At 43.3% G+C, this 11595-nt stretch overlaps 1 pseudogene; it reads right to left on the bottom strand.

The window, feature by feature from the left end:
- Positions 1 to 1250: 1250 nt before the first annotated feature.
- Positions 1251 to 8767, bottom strand: LOC143397851 (tripartite motif-containing protein 44 pseudogene; annotated as a pseudogene).
- Between the last annotated feature and the right edge of the window lie 2828 nt (positions 8768 to 11595).

Here is an 11595-nt window from a genome sequence, read left to right as displayed (position 1 = left end):
TTTGGCTTCAAGGAATTTTGTGGTCTTTACCCCTGCAGAAATAACTGTGTATAGCCACTGGGTATTATTTCTAGCTGCCCTGGTGTTCCCAGACCTGTCCCCAGGACATTCCTCCACTTTCCCTTATAGGTCCTACACTGCCCCATCATTAAGCAGGAAGTAGCCAGATGATTTTATGCCACCCCATGTCACTTAGGGGAAAAAAGGGAGAAATGGTACATATAGGACATGCTGAACTAAGTTGTCTGCAGGGCATGCTAAACAAGGGTTAGCTGCAAGATGAACCAGCCACTCAAACCCCCTCTGTCTGGTTCTTTATCACCTGTTTGCATCAAGTCCAAATGCTCAAGCCCCGACTCAAGGCTGAACGCTTAACCAACCTTGTGCCAACAAGGCAGCTTGCAAACACAGAGACCCTATTAGATTTAGGCAGCACAGCAGAAGGGCTATAAAAACCTTTTTCTGCCAGGAGCGCTCTCTCTCTCTCTCTCTCTCTCTCTCTCTCTCTCTCTCTCTCTCTCTCTCCTCTTTTGCACTGCTGCAATAAAGATTTCTTGGTCACTCTGAGTATTGTGGTCACTTTGCTTTCACAAACACATTTGCAAATTCATTCCTTCTACAAATGTTTACCAAAATCTAAGGCCTGCCAAACACTGTTTTCAGGGTACCAGTAAGGTCCAAGATAAGAAAAAGGCCAGAGAACCTGAGAACTTTCATTTTCACTCCCACTTGGCCTTGGCCTTCTTACTCTTCTACCAAGTTTCATACACCTAAAATCTAAAAGCAGCAATCCAAGGCACACATCAAGTCATTATCAAAACCATTATCCTAGGGAGGAATCACCCCTTAGATTAATTTGATAAAATCATGGTTTTCTGTTTTTAAGTAGGCAGAGATCCCCTTATCAAGAACTCTCAGTCAAGGCACTAGTTTTAACAATGGTGATGATTTTTACACTGACCAAAGTGGGGTTAAAAACTTTCAAGGATTGCTTTGCTTGGGATCCAGACGCCAGAGGCTTGCAATATTTTAGAAATTATATACTAGATTTTGTATGTACTATAGTTTTTCTCAGATTAAAGTTCATACCTTCATGGGATTCTCAAAGTTGTTCAACCAAAAAGAACAGCTGTGAAAAAGAACAGCTCCCAACAAGTTGAATAGTTCAGCTCTTGAGGGACAAGTCCATGTAGTCCCTGCTAGGTCATCTGAATTGAAACCCAGCTGTCCTGACTCCTAGGCCTGTGCTCTCAATGCCCAATACTTACACTGAGTTCTTTGAAGGCTTCACCTAGAGTGGAGAACTGGTGGCCCTGGTGAGCCTCAATGACCAGACACACGAAACAGATGAGCTGCCTATCTTTCTAGAAATTGGGGCTCAAATCAACTCCTGGCTGGACACTTCCTCTGGGCCACTCTCTGCTTCCTATTCTATTTCTGGGTGAAATTTGCTTTCTGCCTTGGTGGCATCTCCTCCCTCCTCAGACTCTCCTTGGTTGTCTTCCTCTGCCTCCTTTTCTTGTGCATCTTCCATTTCCTTCTCAGGGCCCTCCTCACTCTCTGTGTTGCTCTTGTCCTCACTCTCTTCCTCAGCCTCACTCTCATCCTCTGAGTCACTGTCCCCCTCCTGCTTGCTTGCTACCTTCCCCTCTGTCAGAACCTGCTGACAATCTATAATTCCTGGTACAGCAGAGATGCATAAAGAAAGACACACGCACACACACACACATCCAGTAGAAAATGAGCAGCGCATTTATTTTTTCCCTGCATCTTTTATATAGCAAAAAGAAATACATCCTCTCGGCAGCTTAATCTTTTCAAGCATGGATAAACATTCTCAGAATAACTTTGTTCATGGTCACAGTGCTCCATACTTCTTATAATCTGACTTGTAGTTAGTTAATTTCTTGGCAAGCACACACACACACACACACACACACACACACACATATATATATATATATATATATATATATATATATATATATTAAACTTGGCAAAACATTCTTTTCTCTTATATTCCTTTGTTTAAAGAGAGAGTGAGAGAGGGAGAGAGAGAGAGAGAGAAGTTTTTTTAATATTTATTTTTTAGTTATTGGCGGACACAACATCTTTGTTTGTATGTGGTGCTGAGGATCGAACTCGGGCCGCACGCATGCCAGGCCAGCGCGCTACCACTTGAGCCACATCCCCAGTCCTTCTCTTATATTCTTAAGACAGCAACAAGGACACAGTTCAAAGAGTTTATAGTTTCTCACAGAACCCCTTTGTTTTGCTTAGCACAGCAAAACTTAACACTTTTGTGTGTGTGAGCACACACCCCTCCTGTTCCACCTTGGCCTGAACTCTTCTTCTAGGCCCCTCCCTGCTGGCTGGCAAGGTCCAGGCCTGGGTTTCATAAATGTGCTTAGCCAGGTAGTGACCTAGGAACTTCTGCCTGTGCCTTTGGCATTGCAATGGCAGTAGCAGAAGCCACATTCTCTGCACTCTTGCTCCAGATACTTTTCTGAGTGGCACTTGTCATGTGCTATCATGGGGCAGATTCCTCAAGGACAAGCCTATTCTGGAGCCGGGGGGGGGGTGCTGTGCCTCAGTGGCCTAAGCATTTGGCCACAGGCTTCCAGCTTCCCCTGTCCTGGAGCTAGGTCCCCTCAGCAGGAGTTACCACCATGATGAGCTATGTGAGCTCCTGGTGCAGAACCTAGAGCATACTGCATCCCCACTGGCTCCACCTGCTTCCTGTGCTCTGTGTATGTGTGTGTGTATAAATGTGTGTGTGTGTGTGTGTGTGTGTGTGTGTGTGTGTGTTTGTGTATTTTGCGGGGATTGGAGCCAGGGCCTTGTGCATGTGTGCTCCAATAGTGTTATTCCAACACCATTTTTAAAAATATCATCTTGCCCTATGTGATTGCAGAAGTGATCTTGGATGTAAATTAAGTAAACATACAGTAATCCCCTTCTTCTTGATTTCCCTGTCCTGCTGCAGCCAGGGACGACCTCTGCAGAAGGGGCTCAGCTCAGGGGTAGGGTAAGGGGACTCAATGTACAGTTTGTTTCATTTTTAGAATTACACATAGAGGGTCACTGGCGGGGAAGAGGTGGGAGATGCCCTGGAAGACTGAGGAGCTCTGCCCTTTGGATCCCTAACCTGTCCTTCTCTTGGACCCCAGGTCCCTCCAGAGTCTAGAAAGCCCCTGCCCACACCACACTGCACTGACCTCGGATCTCTGTGGGACCCCAGCTCAGCGGCCTGTCCTAGGAGGCAAAAGGTCTCTGGGGACCTCACCTGCCCAGCTGGGCAGTGCTGCCTCAGAAGCCCCAGGAGGCTGTCCTTGACCTACAGGTTACCCAGGTCAGGCTTGGCAGTCAGAGACACCAGCTTCCAGAGGTGGCAGGAACTTTGTGCGAGTCCCTCTATCCTGGGAGCCCATGCTAGCCCTCAACTTTTTACCAGTAAAAAATTCCAAACTATAGAAAAGAGACCGAAAAGGAAATAGAAATGCAGTGGGACCCCCACATCCCGCCATCTAGCAGCTTAAGGTTCTGTTTGGAGGTGCTGCAGGGATGGGCCTGGGTGAGGGCCCAACAGCCATCATTACCCCCAGGCAGCCCTGGGCTGTGCCCTGGGAGGAGGCGCCTGTGGAGCTTTGGGGGTCTTCCTGGACCTGCCCGGTTCTCTCTTCCATTGGCGGTTCCCCCTGTAACCACTGCCTGGTGAAGACCAAGAGATGAGCAGGTGGCCCCCAGTCTCCTGGGACAGCCTGCTCTCCTCTTCTCACCTTATGGAGGGTGTGCCCCTTAATCTCTGTAGACTTCAGTCCTCCCAACAGACCAGGGCAGCCAGTGTCCTGGACCTCAAGACTGCCCAATTACCAAAATGTGCCAGGTGTGCCCAGCGCTCCACTGGCTGTGCTCACCTGGTGAAAAGGAAGGAAAAGCTGGTTGTTGCCCCTGAAGGGGTTTAAATCTCATTTGGTTTGACTCCACTCTCTCCCCCATGAACTCTGAGTCCCTTGAGATGGGAAACCTGACTTCCAGCTTCTAATCCTGCAGGATGGCTGGCACAGGGCAGTTGCCTAGTGAAGGCTAAATGAGTAATTGAAGTAGCATGAAACAGATTTTTCAAGACCAGAAGAGCATGAACAAATATCCAGTCAACAGAGTGGCAACCATTTACTCTGAGTGAGCCTGAGTAGAGAATTATTAGGCCAAATGGAATTTGTTAAGCCGGTGAATAATAATGTATTGAAACAAGCTCTGTGACAAGTCTAAGTCACAGGGTAAACAGCAAACCAAATTCCCTTGCTGAGCTTCACTTTCCTTTTTTTATGGCTTTATATTTACATTTTAATCCATGATCACTTTGAATTAATATTTGTACATGGTGTGAGTTTTAGAGTGAGGTTCTTTTCTTCCCCCCCTTTCCTTCCTTTCTCTCTAGCTGGGACATTCTCTTGTTCTACAACTATTTCTTGACAAGACTGTCCTTCCTTTGCTAAGTTCAGTTTCCTCTTCTTTCAAATGAAGGAGTCTGATTTATACTAGAGGAAATCACTGTTCCCTTCTAGCTTTACGAATCTTTTCAACCCACTTTTCCTGATGTGCACTCCCTGTGAGCAAAGCTATTGTTCATATCATATATATGTAAAAAAGATCATCTAGTTGAAATTCAGAATTCATATTGGATATTGTAGAGTTGATAGATTTTCCTGTAAAAACTATGGTTTTAGAAGTTTGATGAAAATGTATAGAAATTCTTAGTATTAAAAAATGAAAAATCATTAGTCTATCATGTATGACTTTTTTGGACAAACTTAATGGATTGTGGGTTTTGCTTTACTTGGAATGGAGGGTGAAAGATGGTTTACTTCTCAATTAAAAACCAACAACTGGTTAATCTTTGTATTGGATTCACAAACTGAAGGGGTAAAATAGTAAATGTGTCATGATTATAAATAGAGTGAGGTGGAGATCAAGAGGTAAGGCTGGAGTCAATTTATTCCCTCAAAGGATCACAGAAATCTTTATTCTCAAAAAGATCATCAATCCTCGTCACAGAGAAAACATATCAAGCAAGAGTGAATGATATGGCTGCCCTGTGGAGTTTCACATGTTTGTGTATCCAGTATGTAAACAAATATATAAGCAAAAGACATTTTAGAGTTCTGTTCCTAAAGTCCATAGTTGTGAAATATCTTTTTTAGTTTTTAGATAATGAATCAGAACAAGGGGATAAAATACATGTCAGAGCTATTCTCTGAGAATGGGTGAGCTCTAGAGTCATACTTCCTGGGGCTGCCAGCTTGTGAGCTTTCAAAATTAAGCAGAGCTTGTACTTTAGTAGGAAATCTCCACAAAACACATGCTCAAAGGGAGAAACAATGGTAGCAACCAAATACTAGACCTTGAAAGGCACCTGGTTATATTGAGAAAATGATTTAGGTCTTGTTCTTGAAACAAGTTTGTCCTAAAACTCAAGAAATAGACCCAACCTAGTTTAGATACAAGCAAGTAGCAAGCCCTATGATCACTGAATCATATTACATGAAGTGAAAGAAAAAGGGAATTTTATTTTGGAGAATCAGTCTACAAAAACTCCTACATTGTAAACCAAACCCTTTGTGTTTTAATTCTCACTTCTGTCACTCTATGTCTGACTATCCCTGGGTCAGCCCAGGATTTGGGGGGATCTAGATTTTCTCACCTAGAAAATTAGATATTTGGACTAGATGACATTCAAATTTTCTCCTTCCTCTAAAATTGTGTGACCTTTTTCTAGATTATAAATTCTTTATATACTGCTTCTCCACTAGTTCAGCAAATGGAGCCACTCTTTTGTTTCCATACTGTGACAAAACATGTCACATCTTATATAATTTATAAGAACTGTTCAAAATGGGCAAATCCATAGAGATGAAAGGTAGATTAGTGGTTACTGGGTGCTGAGAGTAGAAGAGAATGAGAGTGAGTCTCTCTTAGGAGTGATGCTGGTATTGGGACTGGAGTCTCTCTTAGGAGTGATGCTGGTATTGGGATGTGAACTATGAACAAAATCATATTGTGTATGCTTCTTGTAGTGTAATGTTATCCTTGTCTGTTCATGTTGTAGCATGTAGCAATACATTTCTTTTTTGACTGAGTAATATTCCATTGTATGGACACAACCCATTTTATTTTTCCATTCATGTGTTGGTTATTGTTTCCACATTTGGAATTTTAGGAATTATACTGCTGTGAATGTTATTGTGCAGTGTTTTGTAGATGTTTTATTCCCCCAATATATGTCTAGGAATAGAATCGCTGGGTCATTGCCACATGCACCCATTCTGCGCTCAGGCCTGTCATCCTTGTCATCTTGCCTGAGAAACTACCATGTCTTCATCCCTTGTCATCCTGCCTGAGAAACTACCATGTCTTGCAGACACAGGTCATTATCTCAACTTCCTTTGTTCTAGTCTAGAAGACTAGCTTACAACCCCTAGAAACCAATTACTTAGTGTTAATGTGGGATTTATATTTGTATGGAGTCCTCACTTACCCAGCCTAGTCCTTGTGTTGAGATGTAGTCAAGCCTCACCTGCCACATCCTCAGCTCTCTGAGAAAGATTGGGTAGTGATCTGAGTTTGGCTTTCATTTGCAATCCTTTAGCTAATCAGTGTGGCAACTCCTACTCTTCTTTAGTTTCCCAAAGCACTGCTTGCTTCCTGACCTTTTATATATATATGTATATATATATATATATATATATATATATATATATATATATATATACACACACACACACACACACACACACACATACATACACACACACACTGGCATCATAATGTTTACTTAAAGAGCCTTTCTATTATTCAGAGAGGCAACAAATCCTGTAGAATTCCCAGAGGAATAGAGTGCCTGGTTTCAAGATGCTGTAACATTCCTGGTACCCAGGAATGGGTCTGCGGCAACAAAGCTGAGGAGTGGAAACCCTTCCTCTGCTGCTGGCTGTGTTCCATTCAACTGCAGTTTCTTTTCTCTGCATTGCTGCACATAACCCCTCCAACCCCCTGTGCTGGCCCTGCTGGTCACAGTGGAGAATTTTGACTCCCATGGGGTCAATGCCCTGTCAAGCAGTTTTTATTGACAGCGTTTTGTTTGCTGTGCCTCTCCTTAGCTTGCTTGCCAACACCAACTAGATTTGGTTTCTTTCATACCCAAACCAGAACACATTTGGGTATCCTGAGATTTTATAGAGCATGTATTTTTTGCTATATGAACCTAACTTAACTTGTATTGTCATATGAAGTAATGCAAATCTACTTTTGTTCTAGTGGAGCTATTTTGGTAACATATAAGCAAATTTGATTCAGTTTAGGGGGTGAATTCAAGGTTTTTATAACTCAGTTTGAGCTTCATTTTATATCAGTGACAGCCATTTTAACTTATCTGAATAAAACATTTTTGTTTTCTGTCACTGTGTGTTACAAAGATTTCCCCCACTCCCCTGGTTCTTAAGAGAAAGAAAACTTTTGATTTATGTTTATGGATTCTATCCTCCTTTGAAAGCAGGGTCTAACTGATCTTTGACACAAATTAGTGTTCTAGAATCTACCTTCAGAATTAGAGTATTATTGGATGTGAAGAAGTGAAGACTATACACCGTGGGCTTTAGATATCTGCAGGGTTGAAGGGGGCAAGGTGAAGAGGGGGCAAGGTGAGGGAGAAGTGAACCTCTGCCCCTGTTCTCCAGAGAAGATCTGCTTAGTCCTGTTTTGTATTTTGAGAAACAACATAAGACCATGTTTACACAAGGAAGAAATGGTTCCACTTAACTTAAAAAAAAAAAAGAAAATGGCTTAAAATATATTGCTAGAGGTCAGAGAGATAGGACTCAGGCTTTCTTTGCATTGCTGGATCTAAGCCCTTGAGACCACAATGGGGGAAAAAAATAAAAGTTTAGCTACATGTTTACTAACTTCTGAGAATCACAATCACACACACCACACACCACAAAATAGGCAAAAACAGGCACTTCTCTCAGGGCCATGTACATTTAAAGTTTAGATGAAATATGGTTAAGTGGTTTTGCTCATTTTCAGAGTCAGTGGGACAAATTTGTGGGACAGAAGCAGGCTTTCTTATCTTTAAACGGGGGCAATCTCATAGTTAACTTTGTGTCTCCTTTTTGGACCTTATCCAGAAAGTATAAAAATTATTAATATTCTCATATAGTAGAACGACAGGGGACTCAATTTTGTGCAGCCATGGATATCTTAGGATACACTCTTTGGATGTGTTACTGCATATAATATTAAGTGGTTACCACCAGCCCCTCCAGTAAGCAAATCTGTAGGCCAAGTTGATGACACTCTACACACAGTGATGCATTCATTCACCAAGGATGTTTTAAGAAGACATGATTAAGGAAGGGTACCATGGGGTGGAAAGACCAGGAATTGTAATGCCAGGCAGATGTACATGGGAGAAGAGGCTCAGCAAAAATAACAACAAAAAAGAAATGGCATATGCCCTTGGAACCTGTCTCCTCATCAGTAAAAGGGAAATCATAATAACCATTTTGCAGTGTTGTTCTGTTAGAAATAATGTAGAGAAACAACCAGCTAAGAATCAATACATCATAGATATCACCCAGTCAGCACATAGTGTGGTATGGTTCACTGACCTCATGATGACTTGCTTGGTCAGTGGCATAGCCACTGTGAACTGCCATAGCCCTGTGCCATTGGCAACTGTTACTCTTGTGGCAATTTTACTTCCCATCCTGCAGAAGAGCAGTGCCTTTGGGGACCTAGCCCAAGGTCTTGAACACATTGAGTACTTGATGGAGGGAATTGAGCTCATCCACATGTATTAGCTCAATGTGTCTCTTCAGAGCCAGCCTCCAGTTATTGTATTGGTGAGACTTGTGCACCATATCACACTGGGGAAGGACATTGCCTTCCTACTGGCAAATGAGATGCAAATGACTATGACTTTTAAAAAAACTTTACTATGTAACATCAATAAGGGTTATGACCTGTGTATCAGGATCACAGTCTTTGACTCCTTTTTCTAATACCTGGCCCCTGAAGCTCCCCCTTTCAGTGAGAGGAGGCTTCAACCCTGTAGTAAAAGTCTACACATTGGGTCGGTTCAGCCCTTGGGCCAGTGCAGGAAGGGAATAGTAGTGGACCTGCCTTTTAGGAGCCTCGAGAAAGGGGTAGGAGGCAGAGTGGGACAGCATGTGAGGAAAGTTCAGGGTGTGGAGGGGAGGGGCAGAGGGGATCTCTGGAAAGATAATCGGGAAGGGCGATGGGGTCTGGCGCTCTGGCATCCCCTTAGGTGAGGGTTCCTGTGGGACCACCAGAGCAGGTTGGAAGGTAACAGCGGCTTCCTCCTTGGGGCTTCTACCTCTGAAGGTGTGATGCATGTCTTCACGGGGGAGCGGCTCTGATGGAAGATCCGGAATTTGGAGTTCAATATCATTATAGGCAACAGCCCGGGGAGGGTCTATTCTGATGGTGGCCGTCATGCCATATCTGCGTCGTTTGTTGACCCAGTATACCAGTGGGCTATAACTGAAAGTCGCAGCTTTCATCACCTCCACCCACTGCTGGGCATGCTGCCTCCTCCGCAGGTTCTTCCTCCAATGGAGTAAGAGGATGCAGCCACCAGTTATCAGGGTACAGAGCCCCAACAATCCGAAGTACCATGGCACCCACGCTGAGGCAGTAAAAAATAGAAAAGAGGCAAGCTGACTGACAGCTCTAGCTTGGGACCTGAACTGTTTCTCATTGGCTCATTCATCCTCTCATTCCCTCCCAGCCTTCTCAAAGACATGCCTAATAATTTCCTGATTCAGTCAAAGCTATATTTGCAGGGCATGTAAGCGACCCCATAGCCTTTTATAGATAAGGAACACTAGGTGTAGAGGGGCCATGATCTGCCCAGACTCAAATCAGGCCTTCTGGCTCCCAGTCCAGGACCCATGCAGTCATTCAGAGAGAGAAGCCTCACTAAGGGCAAGGACCTCAATTGTATCATTTCTGCTTGGGCAGAATATGGTCTCTGCCTTCGAGGAGTCCTTAGTTTCTTAGAGGAGTCTGTCTCTTAACTAAATAGCACTCCATTCAGGCAGCCATCACCCCCATCCATGCAAAGGGTCTTCCCTGAAAGTTTCTCCCCCACACTCAAAGGTCTGGGTGTACTTACTGCCTGGAAGGCCCATGTCCTCCTTTTGTGAATCCGTAAGTTTCACTCTGGTTACCAGGCCGATGGCTCTGGAAAAAGTGAACTCACCCACTACTCTGCCCACCAATGGGAGTCCCCAGAAGGCCCCAGTCCCATTGTTCTCTAAAGATGAGATCACTGGGTTCTGAGCATCAGGAATTCTTGGGCTGGTGCTTGTAGAGTAGTTGGCAGTTGATGGAATAAGGGACTCCATCATGTGACATCTCATGAGCATGTTGTTTTCCATGAAAGACTGGTCCACCATAGAATTGTCTGTTCCCAACTTTGTGTGGTGAACTCACAGGGCAGCCCCCAGGAAAGGCCCTTACACCCTCGGGAGCTTCTACTTGTGTTTTCAGTTGTTAGAGAGCCATTTTTCAGTGGGGAGTGGGGCAGGGAGGTCAGTGAGCATTGGACATCTCTACCCTCATGAAGTGTCTTAGCTAGTTGTCAGGGAACAAAAGGGCTCAGAAGAGCCCTACTTTTGCTCCTACCATCTCTGTTTTTTTTTCTTCAAGTGTTTTTGAGGCATCATCAGGTCCCATGGGAGCTCCCCCATATGTGATCCTGCTTCTGTTTCCAGCTTCATCTCCCTCCCCATCCATCATATACTGTTTTCCACACCTCCTTATCCTCCCAGGTGGTCAACTCCCCAACTCTGAGACAAAGAGTCCTTTCAGTTGATTTCCAAATTTCTAGAACTCTGAAGCAGATGAATTTGAAACAAATTGGTTTTACTATAAGTTTTAATATAAGTTTGTATAGAGTGCAAAATATATTGTTCTACAGATTTAATATATGATTTTTAGAAAGTTGCTCTATATGAACTGGTGTAAAAGTGATCCTTTTTAAACAATACAACCCACCCACCATGGACAAATAAAGTTCAGTTAAGTATAAATTAAATTAAAAACTTAACTTGAAAAACCCCAGCATGATGCTCTGCCACTGAAGTTTATTTTAAAATCAACATTTTTTATTTCATCTTCCTCTCCCTGTACCTTATCTGGGGGGGAAGAGAATTACTTTTTGTCCAGTTATCTGTCCTTGAGCACATACCCACCACAGGAGTGAAGAAATTCAGAGTTGAGGATGGCACCAGAAGGTTTAAAAAATGATTATATCTCAGATTAACAAGTGAAGTAGGACCAGACACACCTGAAATCACATCATTAAAACCCCTCTGTTCCCCCTGATGTGTAGAATCACAGCCTCTGGTATAAGAGTCCCCTGTGTTTTTCCTTTGCTTGCAAAGCAATTAAACTTCTGTCCTTCAACTGGTATATGGATAAACAAATGGGATATATCCATCTAACAGAAAATATGAGTGGATTTGTGTGTATATATATACATTATATTTATATAAGATTTTGATATTA

This window comes from Callospermophilus lateralis, chromosome 1 (assembly GCF_048772815.1).
Source record: "Callospermophilus lateralis isolate mCalLat2 chromosome 1, mCalLat2.hap1, whole genome shotgun sequence".
Lineage (NCBI taxonomy): Eukaryota > Metazoa > Chordata > Mammalia > Rodentia > Sciuridae > Callospermophilus > Callospermophilus lateralis.
The sequence above is the reverse complement of the archived record's forward strand: the minus strand, read 5'-3'. Positions and strand labels throughout refer to the sequence as shown.